We start from the raw sequence: 19200 nt of genomic DNA, 5'->3' as shown, positions 1-19200 counted from the left end.
GCAGGTCAGAACTTGCCTCACATGTAGGCAATATGGGTTTCATCTAAGGCACCCCATATGGTTCATTAAGCACCACCAGGAATGACCCGTGAGCACAGAACCAGTAGTAAGTCCTGAGCACCACCAGGTATACAGGTATAGCCTTCAAACAAAACAAAATTAATTTTTTTTTTTTTGCTTTTTGGGTCACACCTGGTGATGTGCAGGGGTTACTCTTGACTCTGCACTCAGGAACTACTCCTGGAGGTGTTTGGGGGACCATACGTAATGCTGGGAATCGAACCCAGGTCAATTGCATGCAAGGCAAATGCCCTACCCTCTGTGCTATCACTCCAGCCCCCAAAATTAATTTTAAAAAAATTTAATATTACAGATGTTTTCCAGTATCATTAAATATTATGTAAAAACATGATTTTTAATAGTTACATTATTTGAATTTCATTTTGTGAATTTCCCACACTTTAACTTTTATGTTGATTCCTTTTGGTAAGGGGATGGGGGGGGAAAGGGGAGGTTCTCTGAGAACCATATGACAATTCTCTGGGGCTATTCCTGACTTTGTGCTCAAGAGTGACCACAAGCAAGGCAAGATCCTTACCTTATCTGACCCCTGTTTCTCTTTATTTAGGGGGGAGTTTGGGGCCACACCTGGCAGTGCTCAGAGGACCATGCAGTGTCAGTGATCAAACTTGGGTTTCCTGCATGCAAAATAGAAAGTTATCTATCTGGTCCAGAGAGATTCCTTTTTAATATCATTAAGTCATGGTGAATATCTATACACTTCTGTTCTATTCTTATAAATGATTAAGTAAATATATCTTGAGTTTCTACTATAGACCAGACGATGTTTGGCAAGAGAGACAATGCTGAGTAAAAGCGGCATGATCCCATTCTTAAGGAAGTCAGCAAACTAGTGGAGGAAAATTAACTTGATAATGAAAGCTTCCCAGGTACATAATTTCCATACCCCACCCATCACCAGTGTATCCACCTCCCTTCCATAAGGACCTCAATAACCCTCCCTTTTATCATCCCTCCCCCCCATACATACACGCTCAGTTCTGTGGATCAGTTCTGCAAGTGAAGGACTTTGTTGTTGTTGTTGTTGTTGTTGTTGTTGTTGTTGTTACTGCTTTTGGGGTTACACCCAGCAGTGCTCAGGACTTGCTCTGCACTCAGGGTTCACTACTGATGAGCTCTGGGAACCAAATGGGGTAGAAGGAATCAAATCTGGGTTAGCCATGTGCAAGTCAGGAACCCTACCCATTGAACTATCTATCTGTCTGGCCCATAGTGGAGGAAAATTAATCTGTATTACATTGACAACCAAAAACGTGACCAAAAGGAGAGACATATGTCGCTGTCAGCCTGTACCATCAGAAAAACCTGTTCTAGTATGGAGAATCACGGGAAATTCTTCCAAAGAAGTGATGCTGGGTTTGAGATGTGAGTGAAAAGGAGGAGTTAGCTGAGCAAAGAGACATGGCAGGAGCATTCTAAGTAGTGGAAACTGTGAACATAAAATGTTCTATGACAGGAAGCAGCTCTGGGCAACTGAGGAAGAGACATAGACAGAGTAGCTGCAGTTTAAAAAGCAAGAGGGTGGAGGGAGGGTTATAGACTGTTAGATTATAAAAATAAAAACAAAAAAGTAGGGGTTGGGGCCCCGCTTCTGCTTGCCATCTACTGGGTGTTTGAAAAGTTTGACTCAAAACATGGATATCAGACCAAATCATACAATTTATATCAATAACATGAATGACAAAATTAAAAAAGAACTAAAGCGATTCCCCTATATGCCCTGTTTTCTCAGTTTGGCCACGTGGTAGATATCCTGGCTCTAAAGACCATGAAGATGAGGGGACAAGCTTTTGTTATATTTAAGGAACTTGGTTCATCCACTAATGCCTTAAGGCACTTACAAGGATTTCCATTTTATGGTAGACCAATGCAAATCCAGTATGCAAAAACAGATTCTAATATCCAAGATGCGTGGCACTTTTGCTAACAAAGAAAAGGAGAAAGAAAAAAGCCAAAACTGTGGAGCAGACTGCAGCAATTGGAAACAAGAAGCCTGGTCTGGGAACACCAACAGCGAACACCCAAGGAAATTCAGCACAAAATCTTCAGGTTCCTGATTACCCTCCAAACTGTATTTTATTCCTTAATAATTTACCAGAAGAGACTAATGAGATGATGTTACCCATGCTGTTTAATCAATTCCCTGGTTTTAAAGAAGTATGTTTGGTACCTGGAAGACATGACACTACTTTTGTTGAATTTGAAGATGATGGTCAGGCTGGCGCTGCCAGGGATGCCTTACAGGGATTTAAGATCACACCATCCCATGCCATAAAGATTACTGATGCCAGGAAATAACATTTGATATTATTATCTATAATATATCCTGGAGCGATAGCACAGTGGGTAGGGCGTCTGCCTCGCACGCAGCCAACATGGCCGACCCGAGTTCGATTCCTCCGCCCCTCTCAGAGAGCCCGGCAAGCTACCGAGAGTATTCGATATGCCAGACACAGTAACAACAAAGTCTCCAATGGAGACGTTACTGGGCCCGCTCGAGCAAATCGACGATCAACGGGAGGGCCTTTACTTACTTTACTTTACTTACTTAATATATCCTGGGAGAGAACAAGGCAGAGTCTCCTACCCTATGCCTGACTGTCTCCACCAGGGCCCAACAGCTGAAGACCACCGAGGCCCAGCCAAGGCCATGCTGGGAGCACTCTCCACACACTTGGATGAGCCTCACGCATAAAAGAACTGACAGAGGAACCCAGGTGTGTGGGACCCGGGGCTGAGATCTCCAAGCCTGCACAGTTTGGGACTGGACCTGCCAGTAACTAGACAGTTACACCCACCAACTGCCGTGTAACTCCAACAACGGCCAGGATCCAGAGATCATCACACTCAGCTCCTGGGAGAGAACAAGACAGAGTCTCCTACCCTATGCCTGACTGTCTCCACCAGGGCCCAACAGCTGAAGACCACCGAGGCCCAGCCAAGGCCATGCTGGGAGCACTCTCCACACACTTGGATGAGCCTCACGCATAAAAGAACTGACAGAGGAACCCAGGTGTGTGGGACCCGGGGCTGAGATCTCCAAGCCTGCACAGTTTGGGACTGGACCTGCCAGTAACTAGACAGTTACACCCACCAACGGCCGTGTAACTCCAACAACGGCCAGGATCCAGAGATCATCACACTCAGCTCCTGGGAGAGAACAAGACAGAGTCTCCTACCCTATGCCTGACTGTCTCCACCAGGGCCCAACAGCTGAAGACCACCGAGGCCCAGCCAAGGCCATGCTGGGAGCACTCTCCACACACTTGGATGAGCCTCACGCATAAAAGAACTGACAGAGGAACCCAGGTGTGTGGGACCCGGGGCTGAAATCTCCAAGCCTGCACAGTTTGGGACTGGACCTGCCAGTAACTAGACAGTTACACCCACCAACTGCCGTGTAACTCCAACAACGGCCAGGATCCAGAGATCATCACACTCAGCTCCTGGGAGAGAACAAGACAGAGTCTCCTACCCTATGCCTGACTGTCTCCACCAGGGCCCAACAGCTGAAGACCACCGAGGCCCAGCCAAGGCCATGCTGGGAGCACTCTCCACACACTTGGATGAGCCTCACGCATAAAAGAACTGACAGAGGAACCCAGGTGTGTGGGACCCGGGGCTGAGATCTCCAAGCCTGCACAGTTTGGGACTGGACCTGCCAGTAACTAGACAGTTACACCCACCAACTGCCGTGTAACTCCAACAATGGCCAGGATCCAGAGATCATCACACTCAGCTCCCGGAAGCGCGACATCTTATCATCTCATTCCTAATTTGGTCAAACTGGCAGGCTACCAAATGTAACATGCCCACACGGCAGAGTCTGGCAAACTCCCCGTGGTATACCCAATATGCCAAATACCAGTAACAATGATGGGTCTCATTCTCCTAACCCTGAAAAAGCCTTGAATATGGCACTTAAAAAAAAAAATCTCAGGGCTAGGACGAAGAAGACGTTACTGGCACCTGCTCGAGGCAATCGACGAACAACAGGGTGGTCGTGATCGTGATTATTATCTATCTACCAAGCCTACTCGGATTGGAGTCGAGCATCCTCCACCCAGATCCTCCAAATTCCAGTAGGCGGGGGTCACACCCACCACCTGGCCTCCTGGCGCCGTGTAATCCCATCAACGGCCAAGACTCAGAGACTATAAAATCCAGTTCCCAGACGAGAACAGTGCAGTCTTCTGCCCCCGCGCCTGGGTGTTCCTCGCCGAGGCCCCTTGGAGGGGAGCGGGTTGAGCTTTCCTCCCCGTCCCGACCAGGGCTCCGGCAGCCAAAGACCTCCAGGACCAGCCACCACCATGCTGAGACCACTCTCCGCATACATGAAGGTACTGGCAGAGGGACAAATCCACGCGGGTTCCGGGGCCAAGACCTCCAAGCCTACTCGGATTGGAGTCGAGCATCCTCCACCAAGATCCTCCAAATTCCAGTAGGCGGGGGTCACACCCACCACCTGGCCCCCTGGCGCCGTGTAATCCCATCAACGGCCAAGACTCAGAGACTATAAAATCCAGTTCCCGGAACCGCGCGGCTGCATTCACGGCCGCGCGACATCTTCTCAGGACATCTTTTTATGACATCTTATTATCTCATTCCTACTTTGGACAAACTTGCAGGCTATCGAATGAAGCCTGCCCACAGGGCAGAGTCTGGCAAACTCCTCGTGGCGTACCAAATATGCCAAATACCAGTAACAATGATGGGTCTCATTCTCCTAAAGAGCCTTGAATATAATCTCAGGGCTAGGATGAAAGAGACGTTACTAGGGCCTGCTCGAGGCAATCGACGAATAACAGGATGATGAAATGAAATTATTATCTTGAAAGGACTTGGTGTTATTTATAGTTTGTTGGTTTTTTTTTTTTTGATAACATTTGTTCTGGGCATTGTGATAGAGATGGAGGAGTAAGGAAAAGGGAAATTTTTTTTTTTTTATAATTTACTTATTTATTCAATCACTGTGGGAAACATTACAGAGCTTTCGGGTTTAGGTCTCAGTCATGTAGATATCAAACACATTTCCCTTTACCAATACTTATTTTTAACCCCGAACCCCAATAGACCCCCACCTCCCACCCCTCCCAATTCTTGTGAGGCAGATGAGTTCTAGTTAATACTCTATCTACTTTGACTAGATAGATTATTTCGATAGAAGATGCACAATTATTGTTTAGAGTTTACGACCCACCCCCCACAATCAGACATGCTGAAACAGCGTTGTGAAATGATTTGCTTTCTACAACTTGGTTTAAGAATAAAATGATGTCGCGCGGCTGCTATTGCTATTGCGGCCGCGCGGTTTTGAATTTCTGCTATTTTACTTATTGACCCTGGAAGAATTTCTATTAAAAGTTAGCTAGTTAAGAGATTGGTTTCTGTGCCCTGGAGTTGGAAAAGGGAAATTTTTGTGGAGTTAAAATTACCTAGTCTTTTGAGGTTGAAGATGTGTAAGGCCTTTGTTTTATACAATAAACCTGTATTTGTATTCTATGTAAAAAAAAAAAAAAGTAGGGGTTGGGAAGATAGGACAGGAGTCAGGGTGCATGCTTCACACGTGCACACCAGGCACTGCATGGCCCTGTGCCACAGCATCACTAAGTATGGCCCTGGTGGTTCCCAAGAGCCGCCAGGGTGGATTTGGTGGTCCCTAACACCCAAACATCTGAGCAGCACCACATCCTTGAGCCACAACTGCTTGGCACAGCTGGTCAAGTATTACAAACAGTGCCCCCTGGATCCTCTAGCACTGCTTGGGAGGTCCCAAAACAAAAACCAAAACAAATGCAAGGGTGCAAGGGACAGAGTGATAGTGCGAAAGGCTGGAGCATATGCTATGCACCCAGGAACCCCGGGTTCTATCCAGGCACTGCACTTGGGGCTTTCTGTCCCTGCAGCTCTGCTGGGAGTGCCTGAGAACTATGCCAGGAGTGAACAGTGATGTGCATGCTCCCTCTTACCTACCGATCAAATGCTGTATGTTTAAGACTGGGTCAAATAAGGGGAAAAAGAAAAAGAAAAAAAAAAGAAAAAGAAGAAGAAAAAAAAAGAAAGAAAAAAAAAAGAAAGAAAAAAAAAAGACTGGGTCAAATACACCAAAGATATCTGAGGGGAAACTGGGAATCTCTGAATATTGCTAATTATTGTGTATTAATTATTATGCTAGAGAGATAGCACAGCGGGCAGGGAGTTTGCCTTGCATGTGGCTGACCCGGGTTCGATTCCTCCGTTTCTCTCAGAGAGCCTGGCAAGCTACCGAGAGTATCCTACCCGAATGGGAGAACCTGGCAAGCTCCCTGTGGTGTATCCAATATGCCAAAAACAGTGACAACAAATTTCACAATGGAAACCTTACTGGTGCCTGTTTGAGCACATCGATGAACAACGGGAGGACAGTGCTACAGTGCAACATGTGATTCTGGTCCTTGAACAGAGGAGCTATTGGGTGCTAAGCATTGAAGCCATTGGATTGCACAGGCAAGACAAGTGTTTTACCATGTGAGTCACAACCTTGGCTCAACATGGGTGAACTATGAAAGCATTATTCTTGGTGAGAAAGGCAATCAATCACAAAGAATGCATATTTTAGTATTATATCGATATAAAATTGATAGAATAGTAGATTGGTGGCTGCCTAGGGATGAGATTAGAGGGTTGGAATCAATGTGAATGGGTATGGGATTTGAGGAGAAACAAAATGTTTCACGTTTAGACTACTGTGGAGCAGAGAGATAGTACAGGGGGCACAGAGTTGGCTATGCACACAGTGACCTTGTTGGCTCTGCACCCTGACTCCTGTCCTATCTTCCCAACCCCTACTTTTTTTTTTTTTTTACATAGAATACGTACGAAACCCTGACCCAGAAGCAGGTTGTCTACGAATGGTTTAGCACCAGGTGCCACACGAACGTGCGTTGCGTGATGGGCGAGGGGGTGGCCACCTTTCCAGCTGCTGTGTCCAGGGCTGACTTTCAATAGATCGCAGCTGGAGCTGCTCTGCTACGTACGCAAACAGGATGAGAACGCTATTCAGGTCTCCCAAAGAAGAATTGAAAGAGCTATGCTTGGAATATCACGTTTCACTCAAATGAGAGAAAGAATCCGGAGTTCCGACATCCGTCGATGATCAAGAATCAGGGATGCGGTCTCATTTGCCAAGGTGTCGAAAATCAGATGGGCTGGTCACGTAATAAGATTTAAAGACGACCGCTGGACTAGAGCTGTTACTGACTGGATTCCACGGGATATCAAAAGACCGCGTGGCCGCCCACCTACCAGATGGTCAGACCTCTTCATCAAGATCATGAACGATCGGTTTGAGGTTCTTCATGTTACCAGAATGAACAGATGCCATTGGGCTACACTAGCATGCGACAGGGACAAATGGAGACGTTACTGGCGCCCGCTCAAGCAACTCGACGACTAACGGGAAGTTAAGTGATTACAAAGAATACAAATACAGGTTTATTGTATAAAACTAAGGTCTTACACATCTTCAGTGCGTTCAATTCTTGGCACCATATATGGTCCCCTGAGAACCACCAGGAGTGATCCTTGAGCACAGAGCCAGGAGTACGCCCTGAGCACAGTTGTGTGGCCCAAAATCAAAACAGAAAACAAAATAATTAGATTGCTGTGATATTAGCTGTGAATATATTAAAAATCACTGAATCGCATACTCGAACTGAGTCAATTACAAGGCACATGAATTACCTTTTAATAAAACTGTTTGAAAAGAAAGTCTGGAGTCAAGACCATCTTGATTTAGATCCTCTCTCCCCCTTTCTTAGTCATGTAACTTTGGGAAAGTTACTTAGCTTCTAATGCATTTTTTAATCTGTAAGTAGCAGAGTTAATATACTACTACCTGCCTTGCTTAAAGAGACAATCTATGAAATGCTTATAGTAAGGTTTAAAATGTTAGCTATCATCATCATTACTATTAATCATTATTTAAATCTAGAGGTTGGTACTATTCCCTTCTTTCAGATGAGGATGCAGACTTCCACAGAGGGTGGTACCAGGATCACAGTCCTGCATCTAGTAGCAAGCAAAAGTCAACATTCAGATAGATGACACCTGACTGCAAACACCAGACTCTCCTACCAGGTATTTATTAACTTTTGTTTTGGGACCACAACCAGTGGTGCTCAGGAATCACTTCTGGAGGGGTTCAGGGGACCATTTCTAGTATTGGGGATCAGGCCAGGGTTGTCCACATGCAAGGTAAGCAGCTTAACACCTGTACTATCTCTCTGGGCCCTGCACCATGTATCTCTGCCTGCCAGTACAGATGCATCTTTCCTGGTTAATATGCATTCATAGAAGGTTCTTTAATTACATAACCCAGATAAGAAGTCAATATGCTAAATTCTACAGTCCTAATTCGGAGTCTTTTATGCCAAAGTCATTAACATTCCCCAAATTTCTCTAGCAAATGTCATTTGACATCAAAGGGATAAATAAAATAATAACATATCTTTGTGAAAAAATCTATTCCTTCTGCTCATGTGCTATTTTTTAGATTTTTTAAAAATTAATGTGCTATTTTTATAGTTCATAGGCTATTTTTATAGCCAGGTTAATGGAATTAATAACTCAATATTTAAATACTGAACATAGAACATTTTCTACCTTGTTATGGCTTTTGACATATTTCTTCTCATCAGTCAAATTTCTTTAGGGTACTTCAAATGCTAAATATAAAATTTATTCACTAAATTTCTGGGGGCCACACCTGGCTCAGTGCTCAGGAATCACTTCTGGGAGACTCTGGGACCACTGGGATGCTAAGAATTGAACCCAAGTTAGTTGTGTGCAAGGCAAGTTCTCTATCTGCTGTACTATCTCCCCAGCTTCTCCCTAACTTGTTTCTAATGAGTTAACAAATACGCACATGTCACAAACTTCAACAACCACTGATTCTAACATGACAATAGGTTTTCTTGAAGATAGGGTTATTCTGCTACACACCAGGTAAGAATTACATTTACAAGACTTAAGATCCACTTGTCCCTGGACTGAAGGAAAAAGCCATTAGTATCTGGGGCCAGAGAGATAGCACAGCAGGTAAGTTGCTTGTCTTTCACACAGTTGACCTGAGTTCAATCCCCAGCACCACATATAGACCCAAAAGCACTGCCGGGTGTGACCCCCAAACAAAACCCCATAAAATCCCTTACTGATTAAACTACAAACTCAGCTCCCACTTATTTCCAAAATGTGCTTAAAGTTCCTGTTTAATCACTTTCCTCTCTACCCTGGCCCTAAACCACGCCCACATACATAGCTGGAACTTTCCTACTCCTTCTTTTTATCTGTTAAACAATATACGGTTACAGACAACAATCTGGTGTATCATACTTTAGCTGTGTAAATGGTATACATTATGAAAAGTCTTGAAGCTGTCATAGAAGAAAAAGTCTGGCAGGATGTACCCAGAAGAGCTTGCTCCACCAACTGAGCTTCTGAGTTTCACAGCTCCCTGGAGGGAAGTTACACAGCTGGCAGCAAGGGCTGGATCTGGCGCATGCCATGCATTCAGCAACTGCTGCGAGAAATCACTGAGATTTCTGCTTTTCTTTGGCTCTTGTTCATACCTTTTATAATTCTCACTTTCCCAGGTGCAGATCTGAGTTCCACTGTGAAGGCTAAGGGCAATGCTTTAGGTGAGAAAATAGGAGTGATGCTTGAAAATCAGTTTAATTATGAAAGAAGGTGAAGGGGTAGAAGTGACAGTGTGAGCACGTTTTGCGTGTGGGGAGGGGGTCAGGGTTCAATTCCTAGCACAAAAATGTTCCTAAACACCACGGAGGACCAAGTGTGGTTGCCCAAATAAAAACAAAAATGAAAAACAGAAAGGGTAAAGAGCTTCATATATATATATATGTATATATATATATGTGTGTGTGTGTGTGTGTATACATAAATATATATATATATATATATATATATATCACACAAACCCCCTTTTTCTTTTTAACAAATCAGGGGCCAGAGCAATAGCATAGTGGGTATGACATTTGCCTTGCACATGGCCAAACTGGGTTTGATCCCCAGAATTCCATATGGTCCCCCAACAACTGCCAGCGAGTCCAGAGCCAGGGATAACCCCAGAGTATCACCAAGTATGATCCCCAAACAAAACAAAACTCAATCAAGTCAGACTTCTTTTGTGTTAAAATACTTTATGCAAACATATTAGATATGTGTGGTTCAATTCAGTTATTTACTCTTTGGCTGTAGTATGGTCCCAAACTTGACTAGTCTTTAATTGACATATGCTATTGAATAGGGCAAAAACCAAATTCACTAGCAATTTTGAGAAGAAAAAAAAAAGGCAGAACTCAAAACACAGATACCCATTAGTGATGTCATCTTTAAAAACAGGTATTGTATTCATAGACTAGGAAGATTATGGTCCTTCATGATTACTCCCTGACTACAAGCAAAATAAACACTGAGAGGTTAAATAAGGCAGAATATCCTATAGGAAAATCTGGAACTGCTGAGATCCTCTCCATTTTTCGTATGTTCATTCATTTTAGACTTTTTTCTGTAGTGCCAGACATAGAATCCATGCCTCACGTACTTTACCATTCCTGATCCCCTCAGCCTTCCATACATAAAAAACTATTTTAAGTGCTAGAGTTTCAAATTATATATATATATATATATATATATATATATATATATATATGAGATAAAGAACATGAAAAAGATATTCAGTCAGAGGAGAAATTATAGACATTTTCTGGCTACTCTCTCGACAGGGAAGCTGAAAGAATAGTTTATACCAGTCTTCCTCATAGTGGGTGATTCTGTCCCCTCGGAAAGAGTGGACAGATCCTGAGGGGAAGAGTAGCCTTGGGTGCAATTAGAGAGTGGGTAAGATGTCCAGCAAGGAGTGATCCTTGAGCACAGAGCTGGGAGTAAGCCCTGAGTACTGCCGGGTGTGGACCCAACAAAACAAAAACAAAACTTTCTGGGGCTAGAGAGATAATATAGAAGTTAAGGCACTTACCTTGTATATAGCTGTAGCCTGAACACCGGACTGAATTCCAATGTGGTTCCCTAAGTAACTCCAGAAATGGCCCGAGCACTACTGAATGTGGGCCCCACCCCCAACCCCCTAAATGAAGAAGGCAGATTTTCAGAGGGGGCAGAGGGACTGAGGGATTTCTCTTCCTGAAAAGGGGATGATAACTAAACGAATTTGGGAACCTCTAATCTATACACTTTTTATATCTTTTATATCTGCTTTTTAATCTATACACTTTTTTCCTATACACTTAATCTATTACACTTTAATCTATACTTTTTAATCTATACACTTTTATATCTGCTCTTGTACAGAATTAAGAATAAGCATTTGGAGACCTTACAGCAATATGACATGCTATGACATTGAAGCCCGACTTCAGTGGATTTCTGATGCTGAGCGAAGGCCAGTTCAGCTGTTATCCCACTTGCAGGACACTTTGCACCAGTCACGCACAGCAGGACTATAGTGCATCTACAGCAGGCTGGGAATGACTCCAACTGCCCTTCATGTCCATTTGAAAAAACTTAAGTCTATACCAGCTTTCACTTCATCTCTTGTCCAGCCTTTCAGCCATTAATCATCACTCTGTTTGCCCTCCCCATGCTGAAGATGCCACAGGAAGGCTCCTGACCTCCCTCTGGCCAGGTTCAATGTCCTCCCTCCTGTCCACATCATGAGACAACTCTACAACATTACAGTTGTTTCTCCTCAGTGCTCTCTGATACCTTCCTTTGGTCTGTGTTCCAGGCTTCTTTCTTCTTTTTTTAGGGGAGGGGAGATACACCCAGTGGTGCTCAGGAGCTGCTCCTGGCCGTGCTCAGTGGACCATATGGTGATGTCAATAGAATACAGACCTCCTTCAGGCAGAGCATGTGCTTCAGCCTATAGAATGATTTACTTCTCTGGCCCCTTAGTTTGCTTTACTTCTGCTACATGCACAGATGCTGGGCAATCTTATTGTGCCTGGCAGTTCTATTATTCATGATTCCTGTACTGCACATGATTTTGGGACAGGTGCACTCAGCCAGGTGTGTGCCAAGCACTGTAACACCCCCATAACAACTCAAGTACGAAAATAATGTATCCTGGCAGAGAAAATGATTAAAGGGATGGAGCACCTGAGTGTATTATATGGCCCCCTAAGCAATACCAAGATGGCCTAGTAAGCACTCATCACTGCCAAGTCCACAACCAGAACTCTCAGACCAGTATCACCTGCTACCACTGGGAGTAAGTATGATCCTTAGGTATTGTGCCCCTGTGCATGAGATCTATTAAAAATACAAAGAGGGGCAGAGCCACAGCATAGCAGGTAAGGTATTTGTCTGGCACACAGCAGACCCAGGATCAATCCCCAGCACCACATATGGTTCCCTGAGCCAGACAGGAGTAATCCCTCCAGGCAATGCCAGGAGTAAGCCCTGACCACTTCCAGTTGTGGCCCCAAAATCAACCAACCAAATAAATGGAGTACCAGTAACCACTGGTGAGTACATCTGTGGACATTCCAGCGACCCCTAGAGAATTCTCTATCCAGAATGTGTATAAGCACCAAGTCTGAACATGTGACCCACAGTGAGTACCACAACAACATCAGTCCGAACTTCCTTCCCTCTCAATCATCCCATCAGCACCAAGTGGGAAATACACAAAACATGTATTTGCTATGTATTTTTTCATTTAATTACGAAATTAAGTCTTCTCAATTCTCCTACAAACCTCTCAAATACACTCATCCCCAAGGCACTTGACACTGCCATAATTAAGGCCTCTGGACTGCTTTTAACTGCTTCAGCTTCCCATGCATTCTGAGAACTGTCATTAAAGTGTCAGACTTGTTGCAGAAAGACACCAGTCCTCTGCTCAAAATCCTGTTAGCACTGAATCCAAGGGCCTTCATGATCTAGCTCATGGTCACTTTTCCCAGGCATGACTTATCACAGAACTTCACACTACAATGGTGCATTGGAAGCAACTATCTGCATGGCTTCTGCAAGCTTTTCTTTCTCCAGAACCATTCTTCTTTTATTTATTTTTTTATTAGTGAAACACCATGAGGTACAGTTGTAGATTTACGATTTTTTTGTGCTTGGGTTTCAATTATACAATGATCAGATACCCAGCCCTCCACCAGTGCCCATTTTCCACCACCATGGATAAGATCCCCCCCCACCCCCATCCCCCCATCCCCCCCTGCCTCTGTGGCAGGGCAATCCCCTGTGTTCTCTCTCTCCTTTTGGGTGTTGTGGTCTGCAAAAGAGGCATTGAGTGGCAAACATGTTCAGTCCATAGTCTACTTTCGACATGCATCTCCCCTCCTGGGAGGATCCTCCAAACACCCTTTATTTGGTGCTCCCTTCTCTATCTGAGCTGCCCTTTCCTCTAGAATGCCCGGCTGGCCACTAAGCTATGGAGTAATCCTCCTGGTGCTGATCTCAGCTATTCTTGGGTATTAATCTCATATTTTGTTACTTTATATCCCCCAGAAGAATGCAATCTTTCTATGTCTATTCCTCTCTTTCTGACTCATTTCACTTAGCATGATACTTTCCATGTTGTACCACTTGTATGTAAATTTCATGACTTCATCTTTTCTAACTGCTACATAGTACTCCATTGTGTAGATGTACCAAAGTTTCTTTAACCAGTCATCTGTTCTTGGGCATTCAGGTTTCTTCCAGTTTCTCCAGAACCATTCTTGCACACTGATTTCTGGTGCTCTTATCTTTCTTCACAAGCCAACATTTTAGCTCAAGCATAAATTACTTCTATAAAGCTTTCCTTCTCAAAACCCTTCCAATTCCAAAATTTATCAATCCCCCTTCTTAATCTTGTGAAATATTGTATTTATCACATAATTACCCATTTATATGCTTGCCTCTACTGTACTAATGTAAACTTTGAGTCCATGAAAGATGCTTCATGTTTGCTGATCTCATTTCATCTGATGATCTGAATAACTGGGCAACAGAGAGGAGGTATTTCCAGAGTGATTCATAGTTGCCGGGATGATCATGTTTCTCCACAGCAGACATAAAATTTGTTTGTTAAGTCAGAGATTACCAGACCCTCTTGAGAAAGTACACAAAATATAAACTCTGAAATATTTATCATTTCTGGCTTAGTGCAAAATACTTATGTAGGTGTTTTATCTTTTATCTTTTAGCAGGGTACCAAGATGAAAGGATGGTTTATTTACACTTTTACACTATGCACCTGGAATGAGCATTTGTATAACTGTACCATCCACATACCAGGAAAAAAGTAGAGCTCTGAGAAATTGAATATTGTTATTTTGTAAAATAACTCCTTTGTAGAGCAGTAAAATCTTGCGTATTATCAAATCCCAATGAAACAAGAGTAAGAAGTAAGAGAACACAGGAAAAATTTGCAAGATTATATATTTATGGCAGATAGCACCAAGTCATGCAGCAAACATTTAAGTAGGTGTGATGCATAATTTCCAAGCTCTGATCCTCTGTGGCAAGAATGACAATGTTTCCTTCTGTGGATGAAAAATACTAATGAATCTGCACAAACCATTACTTAAGAATATTGTCTCTCCTCTTACCAGAACTTACAAATAACTTTAGTTTTTTTTTTCTATTGGAATCTCCCTACTGGATAAAATAGTCCAACAGAGAAATTTGTTTGCAATATTCAAAATTAGCACATGACTGGAGTCAGGGGTGCATCTTTCTATTAAATCTAAAGTTCAGGGACCAGAGAGATAGTACAGCGGGTAAGGAGCTTGCCTTGTACATGGTTAACCCAGCTTCAATGCTGGCATCCCATATGGTCTGTCAAGCATCACCAGGAGTAATTCCTGAGTGCAGAGGCAGGGGTAATCACTGATCATTGCCAGGAAGGGTCCCAAACCCAACAAATACATACATAAATAATATCTAATAGTTCAACAGAGAACTTTTGGGACCAGATGAATCAAATTTTGCTGAGAGTGGCTCCTAGGTTTCCTGAGCATGGTCTGGGAGACATTTCCCCCAAGTTAGATCATGATCTAATTTTATTCTTTTATGCATTTTCCAGAGGTTTCACACTGAACCCGTTTTTTTCCAAAATACAATTGTTCTGAAAACAATTGTTGTAAAGAGTTACCCAGAATATCAGTCTTATTAGCTTAGTACAATTTATTTTACTTTTCTTGGTTTTGGGGCCATACCCAGCAGAGCTCAGGGTTTACTCCTGGCTCTGTGCTCAGAGATAATTCCTTACAGTGTTCAGGGGACCATATGGGATGCCGGGGACTTATCTGGACTGGCTGTGCCCTGTCCACTTTACTCTCTCCAGTCCCAGCTTAGTGCATTTTTGAAAGGCTTTGTAATGAAGTATCACTAGATTTTCATTTCACCTAAGGCTAACTTTCCATATGCTATTAATTTATTCAACTGCCAAAAATCTGAATCAAGTAGCACAGAGAATACAACCCCCCTTCTCCAAGTGGCAATAATACTGCATAGCATTTCAACTAAATCCAAAACTTTTCTATAACCAGAACATAAGATACCTAACAATCACTTGATAATTCATTTTGTTTGTTTCTGGGCCATACCTGGTGGTGCTCAGGGGCTACTCCAGGCACAAAGCTCCAGGGTTGCTCCTGTCAGGAGACCATGTGATGCTGTGATTGAACATGGGGCTCCTGCTTTCAAGGAACATGCTCTAGTCCATTCAACTATCATAGCAGTCCAACTTGAGAACTGCTATACAGTAATTATAAAGCACTTTTCTTTAGCAAAGAATCAAAAAACCAACTAAGGAAAAAAGTGCTAGTAAATTAATTTTATAATAAAATAATTCTTGTTGGGGATGGAGACTGGGCCACATCACAGTGCTCTGGGCTTATTCTTGGCTCTGTGCTCAGAGATCAATAGTGGCAGTGCTGGGGATCAAACCAGGATGGGCTACATGCTTAAACCTTTGCTAAAGGCAAGCACTTTAATCCCCGTTCTCTCTCTCTGATCTGACAAATACAATTCTAATTATTTCAGTGTACAGTCATTACTCATTATACAATGGTATTAAAGATTATAATTTTGCCAGAGCAATAGTACAAAGTGGATAGAGAGCTTGCCTTGCACATGGCTGACCCTGGTACCCCATACAGTTCCTTGAGGACTGCTAGGAGTGACTTCTGAGCATAGAGCCAGGCGTAAACTATGAGCACACTGGGTGTGGATCCAAAACAAAGCACGATTTTAACTGATAAACATGGCAATGGCTCAAAGGAGTACAAGTAGGTATATATATATTTTTTTTTAAAAAACAAATTCAGTCATTCTTTTTGTTTTTGAGTCACATTACCTCTGGCTTTGCACTTAGGAGTTACTGCTGCTCAGGGGACCATATGGGCTGACGGGGATCGAAACCACATTGGCCTTACGCAAGGCAAACGCCCTCTTTGCTGTATTGTCGCTCCAGCCCCACATAGGGTTTTATTTTTTTTTGGTTTGCTTTTTTTGGGGGGTCACACTTGGCAATACTCAGGAGTTGTTCCTGGCTCTGCGTTCAGGAATCATTCCTGGCGGTGCTTGGTAGACGGGTTGGCTGCATACAAGGCAAGTGCCTTATCTGTTGTGCTAGCACTCCAGCCTCAGAGTATATGCTTTTTATTCAGGAGAAATCCCTGCCCCACCCCAAGTACCATTTGGGGGTTGACTTCTGAGTACCTCACTGGCTGTGGCCCCTAAACTTAAGATTGTAAAGTTGTTTCTCTTTAAATTAAAAAATTTAAATCTAGGGCCAAAGCATTAGTACAGTGGATAGGGTGGTAGCCTTGCATGCAGCCATACAGGGTTAAATCCCCAGCACCCTATTAAGTAAGGTCCCCTGTGCCTTGCCAGGAGTGATCCCTGAGCAGAGTCAGGATTAGGCCCTGAGCACAAGTGGGTGTGGCCCCCCAAATAAAACAAAACAGAAAGTTAAATCTAAAAACTCCCAGATAAAGTATAAAAATCTAAAAATATTTTCAAATTAAAGTTATTATCTTCTCCTTCATAGTAAATAGTAATACATTCTGAAATAAAAAAATTTCTAAACATACATTCATTCATAAGATAATTGTCAACAAGAAGACTATCAAGCTTTGATCCACAGCTATTTTATATGTAACAAGAATTAAAAACTAACTTAATATTTACATAAAATTTCTTTTTTCTCTTTTTAATTCTGGTACTAGAAATCAAACCCAGGTCTTCACACGTGAGCCAAGTGCTCGAAATTGAGCTATAACCCTGACCTCCACCAAAAAACCCTCTTTCACTTATTTCACAAATAAATCTATGACTTTTACAACATACTTCTTTTATGATGCAGTAGCGTTTTATGATTTCTAAGACAAAATATCTTGCTATTATTGTTATCTTTTAAAAAACTTTTAGGGGCTAGAACAATAGTACAATGGATAGGACATATGCCTTGCATGTGGTTGACTTGGGTTGAATTCCTAGCACACCTTATGGTCTCCTGAGCCTTGCCAGGAGTAAGCCCTAAAAAACAAAACCAAAAAAAAAAAACCAAAACACCCCCAAAACTGTTTCTAATTATGCCAGTTTGGGAACAGCCTTTCTTTTGCTCTGGTGATTTGGTTTGCAACTGAAAAAACAAACAAACAAACAAAAAAACCAGGGGGGGCGGGCAACAGACCACAAGAACATTAGAGGGCTTTGGGCTCTCTTTACAAGCCCAGGAATTTTGTAATTCACTTATTCATGATTAATTACCAGAAGAAAGAAAAATTTTAATTCCACATTAACAACATATAAAATTAGGGGCTGGAGCAATAGTATAGTGAGTAGAGCATTTGCCTTGCATGTGGCTGACCGGGTTCAATCCCCGGCATCCTGTATGGTGCCCTGAATACCACCAGAGATAATTCCTGAGTGCAGAGCCAGGTAGACCCAAAAAAACAAAAAACCAAACCAAACCAAACCAAAACAAAAACCACATATAGGGGCTGGAGTGACAGCACAGCGGGTAGGGCATTTGCCTTGCACACAGTCGACCCTAGTTTGATTCCCAGCATCCCATATGGTTCCCCGAGCACCACCGGGAGAAATTCCTGAGTGCATGAGCCAGGAGTAACCCCTGTGCATGGCCGTGAGTGAACCCCCACCCAAAAAAACCCCCGTAAAAAACAGGAAACAAAAAAACCATATATAAAATTAGGGGGTGAAGCAATAGTACAGTGGGTAGGGCACTTGCCTTGCATGCAGCTGATTCAGGTTCAATTTCCCTAACCCCTCACACTGCCAGGATTAGTCTTAATAAGGCAAATACGACCTCTAAATGTTGGTATTTTATTTACTTTTTGCTTTATGGGTCACACCTGGCAATGCACAGGGGTTCCTCCTGGCTTTGCACTCAGGAATTATCCTGGTGGTGCTCAGGGGACCATATGAGATGCTGGGAATCGAACCCAGGTCGGCCGCGTGCAAGGCCTACAGGCTGTGCTATTGCTCCAGCCCCAAAATACTGGTATTTTAGTTTATTGGGATACAGTAATGTCTCCTTTGTGTGTAACTCAGCAATCTTATAAGAACACAGTATTCAGACATGCTTTGTTTCAATGTAGTCAGGCATTGTGTTCTCAAGCCCTTGCTCTGAATAGATTCACTTTCTATACACAGTTCTAACAAACGCTTTCCAAGTCCACGAGAGGGAAATTAACAATTAAGAAAAGCTAGTAAAAAAAAGCCTACTAATAGTAAAATGCAGATGAGTTTATAATATAAAGTCAAAAGAAAGTCTTCAAAAAGACAACGTCTAATCTGATCCCACTGAGGTCAATTATTTAAGAGCAATACCGTACTTCTAAACACTCAAACTATCACGCTGGCACATAACAGAAATTAATGATATTAGTCTTTAATACAGTTCCCTTTATATAATAATATCCTGATATCAGTCTATGCTTAGTAGTAACCACACTCCCAGTTTGCTTGGGATTGTCACAGCTAAAACTTGTCCAGTCATAACTATTTATAGCTCTCTCTTTCACTATCCCTGGTTTGGGTTATTCATTTCAGGGTTATCCTACGGAGTGCTTA

The 19200-nt window shown here is 42.9% G+C and overlaps 1 protein-coding gene and 1 pseudogene across 1 annotated transcript in view; one reads left to right on the top strand and one right to left on the bottom strand.

The window, feature by feature from the left end:
• Window positions 1-19200, bottom strand: part of CFL2 (cofilin 2) — a 93297-nt gene that overhangs the window by 67122 nt on the left and 6975 nt on the right. The gene's annotated exons all lie outside the window — the stretch shown is intronic.
• Window positions 1716-2395, top strand: LOC130041123 (U2 small nuclear ribonucleoprotein B''-like; annotated as a pseudogene).

Source organism: Sorex fumeus, unplaced genomic scaffold (assembly GCF_029834395.1).
Source record: "Sorex fumeus unplaced genomic scaffold, SorFum_2.1 ptg000098l, whole genome shotgun sequence".
NCBI lineage: Eukaryota > Metazoa > Chordata > Mammalia > Eulipotyphla > Soricidae > Sorex > Sorex fumeus.
This window is presented reverse-complemented; position numbering and strand designations above follow the sequence as displayed.